Consider the following 14,682-nt stretch of genomic DNA (forward strand, 5'->3'; position numbering starts at 1 on the left):
TTCTTCTTAGTTTTTACTGCTGTGTTTTTGATCTATACATTTCCACATGCACTGGGTTCACTATCCAATAGCAACTTAAGGTATCACATGGTATCATGGTTTCTTCTCCAGTCCCATTTCCATGCAAAAATGTCAGCCAGACACATCTTGGAAGCTGGCTGTTTAAAGACTAATACATGTTGTTTGATATTATTAATGTATGATACCCATGTCAAAACCAGTGCTGGCCTCATCCAGGAACATTTTCTGGTTAAGGGCTGCCCCACAGGAATTGACCTATGCCATTACTGAGGAGACCCTGAGAAGATCAGCTGATGCAGTATCCAGCTGATGCATCACATCCAGACCTGCAGTGGTGTTTAGGTTCTCCCTCCTTCCCAGCTCATATTGAACTGTATTTATGCTTTTTTCGGTTTTTAGAATAACACTGGTTATTTAAAAATCTGTTGGTATATCTTTTTCTGTTGCTTGGAATGAAGAAAGTCTTTACTTAAAATTGCTGCATTGCAACATTGCTACTCCTGGTGATTAAACATCCCATGGCACGAATCACTGAGTCCACACAGGCCTACCTTAGCAAGTGTTCCAGTCAAGCAGAACATGAGTCATCTTCTGAGCTTCAGCTGGACAACTTGTGAGGAATGTGCAGGTGTGTGTATTTGCTTGGTTTACAAGGACACTATTTTAAGTGGAGACAGAATGTTTCATTCCTGCTCCTCAGTCTCGTATGCACATTATATTTGTCACTCCTGTCAACAAACATTTGTAAACTAAAAAGAATGAGTTAAATATATGCACTTTATTACACTGATCTGGAAGCCATTTCTACTTACAACTTCAATTTCAGCTCTTGGCTGTCTCCTTTCTTTGAGAGACAGCACTCTCGCGCTGCCATTGGAAAGAAATATCTGTCCCTCTCCCCCCACCCATTTTCAATTTACTCACCCTTACTTTCAAGCTTTATATTCAGAGAAAAGCAACATCTTCTGAGAGTCCAAATATGCTGTAGACAGCCTTGGGAAAACTGGCTTAAATCATTTATTTGGGCAAATTTGTGAGACCTCATTTTCCACCAGTGGAAGTTACATGCAAGCAAATGACAGCCTAACCAGGACCCTGTCAGGTTAAACAAACATGCTCATCCTTTTCTGCACAGGCTTCCGTTTGCTCTGTGTCTATTTTGCTGGATAGCTCAGACTCTCCTGAAACAATTGTCTCATTAGGTATACAGGATACAATTTGTAAACTGCATTCTGTCATGTCAAGAATAAATTATCCCCAAACAGCCACTGAACACAGTGTAGCACATCTATTTTGGATGATTTTTGGAACATGCAACATCTATACGTAATCATTGCCATTCAGGTAGTAAGGTCAAGGTCAAGTCCTTTGCATTGCCTGATCTCTTCCAAAGGCTGTGCAAAAGGGTGCGATCATTATTCGACATCACCTAACAATGCATCCAAATATTTTTATGAAAATCAGATCTCATCTGATTATTTACAAGATCTCCTCAGTGGCCTTTCACAGGTGCATGTGAGACAGGTAAAAAGAGAGGTGAAATAGGCAAAGTAAGAAAAGTGTCTATAGAAAACAAGGCAGAATTAAGAAGAAAAAGAAAGAGAACTAGGTGAATGTTAACTAAGGATTCAAAATGGGATAAATATGTAAAAATTCAAGCAAAAAAGAAAAGAAGTGAAAAAGCACAGGATGCAAAGATCATAAATTAAATTATCTCAGATGATTGTTGTCCAAGACAGCTGTCTTCTCTTCAGCAAATCCACCAAGAATTTAGCTTCTGAAATTGTCTCACTGCAATTTAATTGTACGTCAAGCATACAACAAAGTGTCACAAATGGGAATAGAATATACAATTATTTTTATTTTTCTTAATTAAAGCAAAATTACATTCAATTTACACTCTGTTTTCTTTTCTGTAACACTAAAAGACAGCCAAAATTATTGGACCTTTTTGTCTTTCATTGTACATTCCCCTCTCAAAGAAGATAATTTACCCCTATGTGATTTAAGTGTTTGATCAATTAGGAATCCCAGATGTGAAAATACACAAGATCTTTATAACAGAACAGAATGAGAATGAAAGAATTTAGTGATGACTTTTCTGAAATGGACAGTGCTAGCAAGTGGTTCACAGGCTGTAGCAGGAGTGCTGCATCTTTAATAAATGAGCAGCTGTGCAATCTCAGGAGTCATACAGTAATGTTTCATTTTGCTCTGAGACACTGGTTCCACCTATCCAATTTTCTTAATGGTTCTGATAAGCCATTAAGACCTTCCTTCCCATTCCTGCTCATCAAAAAATGTCACTGAGCTCTGATCACACACTACAACACAGCATGGCAACACGACATGGGAAAACGTGTGGGTATCCTCTGCTCTCCTCTCATGGTGTCAAAGGCAGCTGTACTCTGATTCTGTGACTTATCACAAGCTGCATATGTCACTGTTGGGAGGAAAGGGTTAAAACCAGATGATTTGGCAAAGAGGATGGAATAGCTTCTCTCAAAGTGACCTTGCAGCTGGGAATGCTAAAAACGTCAGTGTGGGAAAACTATGTTTTATGGCTGATATTGTTGTTCTTCTGCCTGTTTCAAGAGGTGGCATTCCTGTGTGGATATGCTTGAGCTTCCTGCTGGGAGAGAGAGAGAGAGAGAGAGAGAGAGAGAAGGGTCCTAAAGCCCTGTGATAAACTGTGTGTGTGAGAAGCCCTTTGGAGCAGGCAATGCCTAACCCACCGCTCCACTGCTGTGTGCAAGGATGAACTGAGGGACCCTGTGTCCCCACCTGTCTCTGCTGTCCAACATTGTTAGCCAGGTAATGAAAAAACCTGAATCTTTGTATCTCAGCTATGGTTTGGTCACCGTGGTTATCTGTATGTGTTGATTCACACAGTCACACTGGTACCACATGCCCATTAAAACAGTCTCACGATATTTTCACTTGCTTACACTCTCAAGGGAAAACAATTTTTTGTTTCTTTTTGACTAACTTGCTTTCTTAACACTTTTTTTTGTTAGGACAGGTCATTTTGGGATAGCACTAATGGATTCTTGATTCTTGCTAGACCACTGCTGTCGAAGAAAGTGTTTCTTTTGGACAAACCAGAAGGCTAGTGTGAAGCTCCCCTACTTTGAGGGATGTTCACATTGCAGAGCTGTGGTCAAAGTATTCTGGCTCTTAAAAGTGCTGACAACAAGAGTAATGTGCAGCTGCAGAGATGCATGTGTCGTGCTCTTCATTACAGCCCACATCCCAAAAGCAAAACTCCTGTTGCTGAATCTCTGCCATGGAGCTATTAGGGGTAATGATAAGACATTTTTTTCCTCTGGCTAATATCCTTCTACCTTTCTGAGATATTTCTGATCAAAGATGGTATGTAGGAGGAATAAGAGGAGAAAGCCCAGGAAATCTTTTTGTACAAAGCACCACTAGAAAAATACTTGCAGAAGATAATTTCTTCCAGCAGAAGACACATAATCTAGAAATAATGATTTGCACTGCAGACTGTGCACATAGTTATGCAGAAAGAAAGAAAATTTTACAAATGAAAGAATGAAACTCTACTACTGTGGGATTAATGGAAAGCTCCAAGGAGACATTAACTCTGCCTGCAAGAGGTGGTGGACACTTAGCATGCTCAAAAGAATTTCTATGTTATTTTAAAGGAGCAGAAAAAAATGCTGAAAAAAACAGCAAAGGGAATTGAAGATTAACTTTGACATGTAATATTCATAGCCAGAGAAAACAGCTATTATTATTTATGTGGTAAAGATAGACAATACAGGATTCTTGTGGACATCCAGCAATTTGTCTAATAATAAGAACTAATTTCAATCTTGTTCTAATCATAGACAAAATAATCTCAAGTATTTCTAATACTCAGATGAAAAATAATGAGCAAACACCAGAACAACCTATTTCATACATATACACCTCTTTCTGTATCCTTGTCTCCAAGGACTGGAAAAGTTTTGGTTTGTGAAGTATGAGGGATTAATGTGAAATGGATAAAGAGCTGTTTAAGGGGGAAAAAAATGCCCTAAATCTTATTTTGGAAATATTTACTAGGCTGACAGTGGTTACTACCTCAATCTTGGGACCTATGCTCTTCGTATTAGTGGCCTAGGAGACAATCAAATTATTTGCTAATGGAATTTACAGATGACACAAAGTTGGGAGATATTATGAACAGCAAGAAAGTAGAGAATCTCACAAGAAAACCTTTCTGCAGAAGACACTGAAATACTTTGGAATATAGTGTTCTATTCATACCTATGTTGAAGAAAAGCAAAGCAAAACAAAACTAAATTGGAATAAGAACACAGAAGGCTTTGGAAAATGGAGTTTTCATTCTATAGGGAGAAAGGTAGAGATTAGGGTTTATTTAGCTTAGGTAAATCAAAGTTTTAAGAGGATTGATTGTTCCTTATATTCACGGGAAATTGTTAAAAAGGGAGAAGAATTGCTTACGTGAATTAAAAATGCTGGTCTAATATCAAATGCTATAAAACAATCATGAGTCTTTATAAGCCTAGAAATTTAGAAGACAACTTCTAAACATCCAAAAATATATGTATATATATGTATATTAGTCTTTGGTACTTGGTATTTTGGGATCTTCAAGAGACTATGAAAGATGGCTTGCTGATTGTTTGCATCATATTTACACTGTATCTACATGACATTCATATTAGTCCCTATTTATATTTAGGTTATTTGAATTTAGATTTAGATTTATTCATATTTAGATTTATTTATGAGGGTCATTCTTAGCAGAAGGAAAATGTTGCTATAATTAGTAAATATCCAGCTTCTGCAGTGGAATGAATGCAAAAGGGGATTATGTCATGTTTTCATGAAACTCTGGATGTTGAATAACCTAAGAGAATGTAAATGGAAGACAGTGGTGGTTCTAGTGTCATTAAATTCTTAGGTGCTTGCTTGATATATCCTGTTCTAATCCTCAGTCAGGTTTGGAGTCATACTGGTGGTCTGGGGAAATTGAAGTATTGCTCTTTCTTTTGTCTACTCTGCAACATATGGTCGTAGGCCATAAGAGTTTTATTTAATATTTGCCTTCCAGGAACACTGATAAGTTCTTGGAACTCTTATTATACTCTTATATTAACATGGAACTCCATGTTTCCTATGGTCCATTATAATGGAGCTCATTCTTTATCTAATATAGGCTTAAAGTTTAGTATGTTGGGATGCATTCTCATACTTTAGGCCATAGCCTGATGCAGATCATGAATTTCACAAAGTAACAGCTATTGCACCGTTTTCCCAGCTGGACAAAACAGAACTGAGTGACCCTGTGAGTCATTATTATTGTTGTTATTATTGTGTTATTGTTATTATTTATAATGATTATTTATTATTATTTTGTTTCTTTGCCCCACACTTCTGTAATTGGACAGATGTTCAGTCAGTAGTAAGGGGAACAGGTAGGTGGTAATCACAAAGGTAATCACCTTTGTTGCCCTCTGCTGGACTTGCTCCAGGAGCTCTGTGTCTCTCAAGCCCTGAGGAAACCAGAACTGGACACAGCTCTCCAGATGTGCCTCACCAGGGCTGAGTAGAGGGGCAGAACCACCTCTCCTGACTGCCCGGCAATGCTCATCCTGTGCATTCCAGGATACCATGGGCTGGCTCGTGGATAGCTTGTTGTCCTCCAGGAACCCCAGGTCCTTCTCCTCAGAGCTGCTTTCCAGCAGATCAGCCTTTGGGCTGTACTGGTGCTTGGGGTTAATCCTCCCAGTGGCAGCACCCTGCAGTTTTGTTTGTTGCATTTCAGACAGTTCTTCTCTGCCCATCTCCCCAGCCTGTCAAAGTCCTTCTGAAGGTTTCACAGCACTCTGGGGTATCGGCCACTCCTCACAGCTTTGTGTCATCAGTGAACTTGCTGAGGAACCATCTGCCCCTTTCATCGAAGTCATTGATAAGTTCAAGGATACTAGGTCCGGTATTGAACTTTGGGGAAATCACTAGTGAGAGGCCTCCAACTAGACCCTTACAATTACAATTGAAACAATGTAAAAGATGATAATAATAATGATTATGATGATGATAATAATACCAGTAGTAATGATACTATTACTAATAATAATTGTGATTAAAAGGAGCTGGATATAGGGAGAGAAACGCCAAGGAATATAAGAGTTGCACAATATGGTTGCTCACTCCTCCTCCCACCTGATGCCCAGCCTGTCCTCCAGCAGCAATTGGCCCCTTCCAGGTAATTCCCCCGGTTTATATACTGGGCGAGACGTTCTGCGATATGGAATATCCCTTTGGCCAGTTCAGGTCAGCAGTTTCAGCCATGCTCCCTCCCACTTTTTGGTGCAGCTCCTCACAGGCAGCACATGAGACACTGAAAAGTCCTCGACTCAGGGTAAGCACAGCTGAGCAACAACCAAAACATCAGTGTGTTATCAACATTATTCTCACACTGAATCCAAAACATAGCCCTGTACTAGCTATTACATAAAAATTATATCTATCCCAGCTAAGAGCAGACCAGCTTGCCACACTAGGCACTTTCCATTCTGTATCTGCAGATATAGACTCCAGTTGTTCTTTGTCCCCAAACCTGTAATCATCAATGCTCTTAGCATGAAACCCACAGCCTTATGCCAGATGGGTGTGGTGAGATGGGTAACAGGTTAGTTGCATGCCAAGTCTGTTCACAGCTTTAATTACTACTGTAGGCTATATCCATGCAGATATTTGGTGACATGATTAGTTAGAGAAACAATAATAGGAAGGTTAACAAAACTGGTCATGATGCTCATGGAACTATTATTGAAGTGGACAATTGAGAGGACAGATGTCCCAGTCCTACTTATCTTAGAAATTGTTAATATGTGTTGGCAGTATTTCAGGACCAACCAGCTGGAAAAAATTCAGTCATTGCCCTCCTATCATATTTTATACTCCTAAATATTTGTTCCAGCAAACGAATTATTTGATTTTACAAACACCTATTTTATAGAATAGGTCATCTTCTACCCACCAGAGAAGGAGGTGAACTTTGTGTTTTCCTAAGACTCCATGCAGATTTTTGCTGGAGAACTCAGAAGCAGTTTCTCTGAACCTTACATCCTTTTTATCAGCAGGAGGTAATATCCTCTGCCAATCCCATATTCATAGAAATCCAAAAGCCTAAAAGGGGAGATTTACAGAGGACTCTGTGAAGCAACTTTGCAATACTTGCCTGGTTCTGTACTTTATTAGCTTCTGCAGGAAATGCAGCTCATAGTTACTGCAGTATTAAACTAAATAATAAATAATGGACTTAATAACATAGAAAAATATATTCAGAGCCCTATGATGCAAAATGTATTAGATTATTTCAAAGACATGACAATCTCAGTCTCTGGAGAAAACCAAATGTAATTAAAATTATTTCTACTCCAAAAATTCACTCCTCATTACTAATGTTGCCAAGGAGTATTCCCAATGTAATTTTTATTCAGAGTTAGAGACAGAGATATTAGCCTTCCTGAAAACTGTTATCTTGAATAAAACAGTGTATGCCTTGCCTTGAGTGAAAGACAAATGGGAAGTAGATGCTAGATTGTGTCAGATGACTTTCAGTCTTCACATTTACATGATCTTGGCAGGAAAATGTAGTATTTGCTGATGCAGAGATGGGAGACAATCCCATGTGTCTTCAGAGTGCAATTATATGGTATTTAAGGAAGATATTAAACATATGTGGAAAATGCTGTGTAAGAAATGAAGGAATCTAGTAATAAAAAGTTATGTCCGCTAAACAAAATCCTCAGATTACTTACCTAAGAATATTTTATGGTGTGGAATCAGGGCCAGTAGCAGCAGGTCATTTTATTTGACTTCTCTTTCATTCATTATTTTCTTGATTTAAATGTTCAGAGAAAATGAGAGTGAATTAAAGAGATTCATAGGGACTGTGAATATAAAACATATGCTTTTCACTGTTATAATGAAAGAGTTTGATGAGGAAGAAATGTACCTATACCTTGGACAGGATATTTAGGCAGCAGTAGGTAGAAGCACACATGAAAATACATCTTTATAAAGACTTGCTCTTCCAAAAATAATATATTAAAAATTCTTCCTCTGGGTGACAGGAACAAGATCATGATTTCTCTAAAAAGAGACTAGAAAAAGAGATGTTGATACAGCAGGGAAGAGCTACGAGGCAATAATTACAAAACAGTTGATACAACTATAATTGATATAGTTAAAAATACTTTGCCTGTGGGAACTCTGAATAAGCTTGAGATAGACAGATGGCTGTCTCTAAAAAATAAAACCAAAAAGCCAACTCTGTCATTTCTAGATAAGGCAAACAGATTTAGATTTTTGATGCATAGCTGAAAAAGTGAACTATATCCAAATGTACAAAAAATACAGTATATTGATGCAAAGTGATGTCACAGAGCTCCTCACTGAAAATGGCAACTCACTGAAAAATTGGAAAAAAATCCAGCAGCAAATGTAAATACAGACATTAGCAAAAAAAATTGGCAGAGGTCAAACGGGATTTCTATTTTCTTGTTCCCCAGCCAGTCTTGTCCCATCAACCACCTGCTCTCAAATTCTGCATTTCCTGACCATTGTAATTTCACTGCTGAGTAATGAGTAAGCACTGTCTGCAACCACCTGTACAATTTTTCAATGAAACCCACAGAATTGCTTCCCCCTTTCCACTTCTCTCTCATTCTCCAGGGAGTAAGATGAAACGACACTCCATCACCTGTACTGGCAAAGTGACTCTCACAGATACTGTAGCCCAGTAAGTGCTTTGTGCTTCTACACCCAGTATTTCCATCCTCTTCTCCTTTTTGGAGGAAGAGTGTGAGTGTGAAAGAACAGCAAATAAGAGCCCTCCACTGTGATTAGAATCAGCTGTCTTCACTAACAAGCAGCGTCCTTCAGATCAAAGGAATGGAAGCAAATGTTGTCTAGGCTCATTCAGCTTCTTGTAGAGAGCCAAACATCCTCTTGCAGGAGGATCAAAGCCTATGATACTTTGTGTTTTACTGTATCCTAAGAACTGTCATGGGACATATAAATCAGATAATCTAGGAAGAGAAGATAGCTCAGCAATTCCAGTTCTATGTGGTAGAAAATACTCATCTACAAAAAAAAAAAATCCAGTTGGTGTTCCCCTTGTGAAGGGCATTGATCGGGCATCCTTGGGCAGCAGGGGAAGGACAGACTCTTTCTCCTGACTGCCCTGTCTCAGTCTACTTATTGTTAGACTCTTTCTGTCATGCAATTGCCATGACCATGTTACATCAGTACTTTTATGCATTTGGAAGAAACACTGTGAAGCCTGGATTTACCTTCAGTCAAGATGCCAAATGATTCAGAAAAAAGAACATCAGTGCACATCCACCATCTCTCCAAAGTCTGAAAAATTGTGAATATTTTAAAAATAGCTACTTTTATTTTAAAAATAGATACTTACAATGTGTAACATTAATCTTTCAAGAGGGAAAAGGACACATTCTCTTTGTGCATTAAGCTGGAATGCAGGAAAGAGGCTTCAATCCCTTTTCTTGGTGATAAATGTGATATGGTATTTGGGCTATTACAGAACCTGCTGCTTCATGCATTGATGCTTTTATGACAAGTGGTGGTTACAGGTGAGCTCGCAAATTTGGCACACGAAACACTGAAAGACCTGCTTTCAGAAGAGCTGCAGAGAGCTCATACTGCCTGAACAAGATGTGACATGAAAGAAGAGTATAGTCATTGCCATCCAGAGCAACTCACACTGTTCAAGCTGTTAGAGCAGTACATACATGGTTTACAGCATGGCCAAGAGAAAATCACAATACTGCAGACACAACCCCCAAGCTCTGAGAAAAACAGAGGCACAACAGGGACCAGAGTGCTGCCAGCATCTCAGAAAATCTTCTTTATATGACTTCACATTCTTGTGAAGAAAATTTGATGGGAACACTGCAGAAAACCAGTACTGACATGCTTGGGTGACACACATCAGTTAATGTTTGGCATTGGCACAGAAGCAAACTCAAATGCAATGAAGACACAACACCACGTCAATGTTTCTGTTGTGTCATCAGGCAGACAAGAGGTCTATTTAATTAACATTGGATGTTGATTATTTACTTCCTGTAATATGAAACTCTTTACTTGGAATATTTAAGACTTGCCCAGTATGTGTGGTTTATTACCAGAAGATGAAATTCCTGAGTATGGTTGTTTGCATTTAGATGTGCCAGTAGGTGTGATTTGTGTGCCTGCTGAATTCTCTGCTAGAATAGTACACAGAACCTGGACTATGACAATTAATATTCAAATATGTAACAGGAACTGCACTTCTTTACCACAGGATGTTAATGCAATGCAGAGCCCAGTTATTTATTATGAGTCACAGATGAAGGAAATTCTGCTGAAGGGTTTGTCCACAGACATAAAATTTAGCCTAATCAGAACTTCTGTGACAGAAGTTACTTTAACAATAGGTTACAGCATGAGATGATCAATCAGAAAAACTTGTGTTGTTTTAGGAGAAATTAAATCTTGTTAATGACAAAATATGATCTGCAATGATAATGAAGTCATAGAGCACCAGATGAGGCCTCCATGACCAACAGGGCTCTGGTCTGTAGAGCTAGAAGGGCTTGAAGAGTTATTTGGGAAACTCTGTGGTACAAAAATATATTTCAGATTGAATGAATAAAACCAAGATATAATGGTGTTCAGGGCAAAGGACTCCAGATGTGGTTGCTTCACCATACACTCTCACAAGCAATAGACAGAGCCCAGGGTTTTGAGAGAAGGGTAGCACCAGGAAAGGAGACAATTTAACAATTGTTGTAACAATTTAAACTGTAAAATCATCATCATCATTACTATTATTACTGTTATCACCATTATCACTACTGGCAATTCTTTCTGTGTAAAATATGACTTTTTTTAGTAGTTCCTTTTTTATCTGCAATACTTAAATATGGGCCAATAGTGATGCCCAAATAAATCTATTAAGATTTCTATTTTAAAATTATAAATTCCTGACTTTATATAAAAGTTGTGTTTCCTCTTTGTCCATAGACAAGCATTTAAATTTAACTAATTGCAGTCTTCTGGGAAAATTGTTTGAATGCTTCTCAGAAATGGTGTCTATGTTTTTCATTAAATTGTTTAAAATCCAGTACTTCCTGGATGCAATTTTTTAATTTAATTTCATTTTATTTTATTTCTTCATTTTAATTTACTCAGAAGGAATTCAGAAGAACAAGCACTAGAGGCATCAGTCATTTTGTCCTGCATCAACTCAGCATTACAGAAGTTGAACTTTGCCAGATAACACTTCAGATGGAGAGAGTAATCTTTTCTTAGGAACGTAATTTTTCCAGCAGGACAAGAATCTAACCTTGACATTACAAAAAGATTGCAGGTATCAAAGTTTAGAACTACCAGAAAAATAGCAGGCAAACTGTTTTTCAAGCTTATTTCTTGCATGTTGTTAAAGAAACTTCGTTCTTAACTCTGATTGAGGTGTAGATCATAACCACCTCAGAGAATTTCAAGCCTGCCCTGGGCAGACCCACAGAAACAGTGAAATCCTGGATCATAAGTAGCACAACACCTTATTTCATTTTGTGCTACTGCAGCTCTGATTCCTAATGCCTTACACTACAAAGTCAGAGCTCCGCTTACTTAAGCCCTTTGGGATAATAGTAAGACCACTATATTTGATGCAAGAACACTTAATAAAACCAAGAGAGAGTATATTGCTCTTGAAAGACTCATGTACATAAAAATAGAGAAACTACCCCTCAAGTCACAGATGCAAACAGCATACAGATGATTTTCTTCAGTGAACAATAGAGGGACTGAAATGAACAGAGATAAAAAGTAACTAATGGTCAGTGAGATAACTTGAATTAACAGGTATCAATTCAGATCTTCACTGATACAAAAAGCCCATGAGAAACTGAACACAGGACAGAGATTTCACCCATCTTTATTTTCATTAGGTGTATGAACAAGGAAAACTAATTGTTGACAGTACTGGAATTGCTACCACAATTATTTGAGAGTCCTTACCACACCTGATTCCACAGATGTTAAGTGGCTTTCTGTCAATAAGATGGCTTAACAGCCCAAAACACCTTAATTTAAGATTGCAAATGGATTTTCCCCAAATGCAGTTGTGCAGTGTTACTCACTATCTTGTTGTTTCATTAAATTGATACACAGAATATCTACAATTGGGGTCATGCTACACCTCAACTCATTTTAAGAAAAAAAAACTGACAGTGGAGTGTGTATTGGATGCTCGATTTGAATTAGTATGAAATATTTAATTACAGAGTTCCTAGGAAGCCAACAGTGACCAATATGCCCCGCTTATGGCCTGACAGAGAGCCTTATGGCCTTAAAATGTTCATCAAGGCACAGCTGACATGATGGGCCTATGAGGTGATGCGCCACTTAAATGCTGCCCTGCTCTCCTCTGGGTAGGAAATGACTAGAAATGGCTCTGATGTCACAAGACGCACTATACTATACTGGTACCATATCTCACTTTTCTTTCTGCTGTTTTCAGACTGGAAGAAGATCTCAGAGAATCAACATCTGACCAAGGATCACAGGTCACCATCTTAGGATGTGAATTTCTTCTTAACGAAGAAAAGCATGATGCAGGGGAACCATTGGAAGTTTACCTTCAGGAAACCAGAGAACCTAAAAATGTTAGTAGAATTTTGAAAGTAATTCTTTTCAGGAAAGCAGGTAGGCATATTAAGATGTGGCTTGCCAAACATTTTTGCAAGCTATTCAGCCCTCAGTCAGTGAAAGAGTCCTTGCTTCTGACATAGGGTGAACTCACCGTGGGGCTGAAGGTCACAACAAGGCAGCACTAATAGCTCTTTTGGAGGCTTTATTAATGGCATGGCTTGCACAACAAAAAATTTGTGGAAGATACCATGTACTTCCTCATTTGTGAGAGCTGCAGTACTTTTCTCACACCATTTTGCTGTGTACTGCATTGTCTTTCTGATAGTGTCATCAGATAAGAAAAGACATTTGTAAAACAGCTGCACCAGCAAGCATCACCCACACCGTGGTAGGAATCTTGCATCTACATTCTGCAGCTAATAGGTATTTGGCTCTAAAGGCTTTTTAGTGTAGTTCCACTATAGGAAGAGGTGAAATACAGAATAAAGGCCTTAAAACTTAAATAACAAAGACTTCAGAATTTACTTGGAGTATAAACTGCAGCAGCAACAGAGGAACAGTTCAGAGCACAAAGGAGAAATGAAGCAGTCTTATGAGAGAAACTGAAGAAGGCAGATGGCAATTAGGTGTCAGTAAGTTCTCATTAAAAGTGGATGGTTTCCAGACTCAGTTACAAGAAAACTCTTTGAAAACATCTTTTGGAGCAGTAGAAAGAAAAAAGAAACATTAAACCCCTTACAAGGCAGTTGTGTATTACAGAATATTTTGTTTTCACTTCTACTTGGGAAAAGAGCGAAAAAGTTCTATGTGGAATCTGTAGTTCTGTCAAATAACTCAGATTTCTGCTGCTACAGGCTTGTGAAACAGATATGTTCAAACCAGTAGAAAAAAGGCAATAAAGTGGAAATATAAAAGCAGAACTAAAAGATCGTTCTTTGCTTTCTTCCCGTGTATTAAAAATAATGAAGTCTTTATAAGTGACATTCCTAAAAACAAAGTGCAGTAACAATCTTGAGGAGAAAACACAGATTTCTCACCTGTGAGACACAAAGTTAAAGACTTTTTTTTCCTATTATCCTCAACAAATAATGCTGTGAAAGCTATTAGGCTCAGAGCATGGTTACTTACTGTCCTCAAAAATCATATCAGTAATGTAACACCAGCTCAGGCTACTACTCCTTCAGCTATGTGAGTTGAACCAAGAGGATCCACATAGATGACTGCAGTTTGTTCCTGGTCTACACACAAAATGTGTCCATCAGGGCTGAGCATGGGTTAGAACTTTGTCCCTGTGCACTGTGACCTCCAGCAGGTCTGGCTGCATCCCCACACTGAATGTACCTGGGCATGTGCATGGCCTCCAGCTCCTCTGTCGTGTGTGCTGGGAAGAACAGAGGGCGACTGGCTGAAGGCTACCGGAACCTTCTGAAGACTACCAGCACCTTCCACATGGGGTTGAGGAAGAGAGAACTGAGCAGTTCCCAGCTCTCTGTTGTTCCTGGCAGGCACTTCGTGCAGCTGGGACAACAAATGGTGAGTACAGAACTGCTGGGCATAGCCTCTGTCCCAGGGCCCACAAGAACAGTCACACAGCTTCTGCTGCTCAATAGGACGCTGGACTGTGATGGAAAAGTCTACCACAAGGACTGTCATAGATGTCACTGAAAGAATCTCAAAGGACACCAAACACTTGTGTTTAGACAGCTGAATTCATGCTGGAGCACACCAGAGTCACAAACACCACTTGCATTTCTGGGATTACTGCATGTTTCAGTGATTCTCCATTGCAATGTGTCAGAGAAGGGCACTTGGGGACACTTTCACTGGCTTTGGTACAGCTGCATAATGTCTGCAAGCACACTTGAGTACAAGTAATGTAATCAGCCTGCAATGCTGATTGGCACTGTTGTCTTCCATGATCTCCCCTGTCCTCTCCCCCAAGGCTTCTCAGCAGCT

The 14,682-nt window shown here is 38.9% G+C and overlaps 2 long non-coding RNA genes across 2 annotated transcripts in view; one reads left to right on the forward strand and one right to left on the reverse strand.

Annotated features, from left to right (window-relative positions):
• Positions 1 to 13,652, forward strand: part of LOC111925069 (uncharacterized) — a 36,617-nt gene extending 22,965 nt beyond the window's left edge. Inside the window, exon 3 of the long non-coding RNA XR_002862036.2 lies at positions 12,596 to 13,652. This is a non-coding gene — a long non-coding RNA (uncharacterized LOC111925069). The remainder of the gene's footprint in view (positions 1 to 12,595) is intronic.
• Positions 5,331 to 8,858, reverse strand: LOC147655321 (uncharacterized). Its single transcript, XR_015284127.1, has 3 exons — positions 8,697 to 8,858; positions 8,024 to 8,165; positions 5,331 to 7,899 (listed from the first exon to the last, which is right to left on the reverse strand). It is a non-coding gene; the product is annotated as an uncharacterized LOC147655321 (long non-coding RNA).
• Positions 13,653 to 14,682: the final 1,030 nt, after the last annotated feature.

This window comes from Cyanistes caeruleus, chromosome 1 (assembly GCF_971803275.1).
Source record: "Cyanistes caeruleus chromosome 1, bCyaCae1.hap1.1, whole genome shotgun sequence".
Lineage (NCBI taxonomy): Eukaryota > Metazoa > Chordata > Aves > Passeriformes > Paridae > Cyanistes > Cyanistes caeruleus.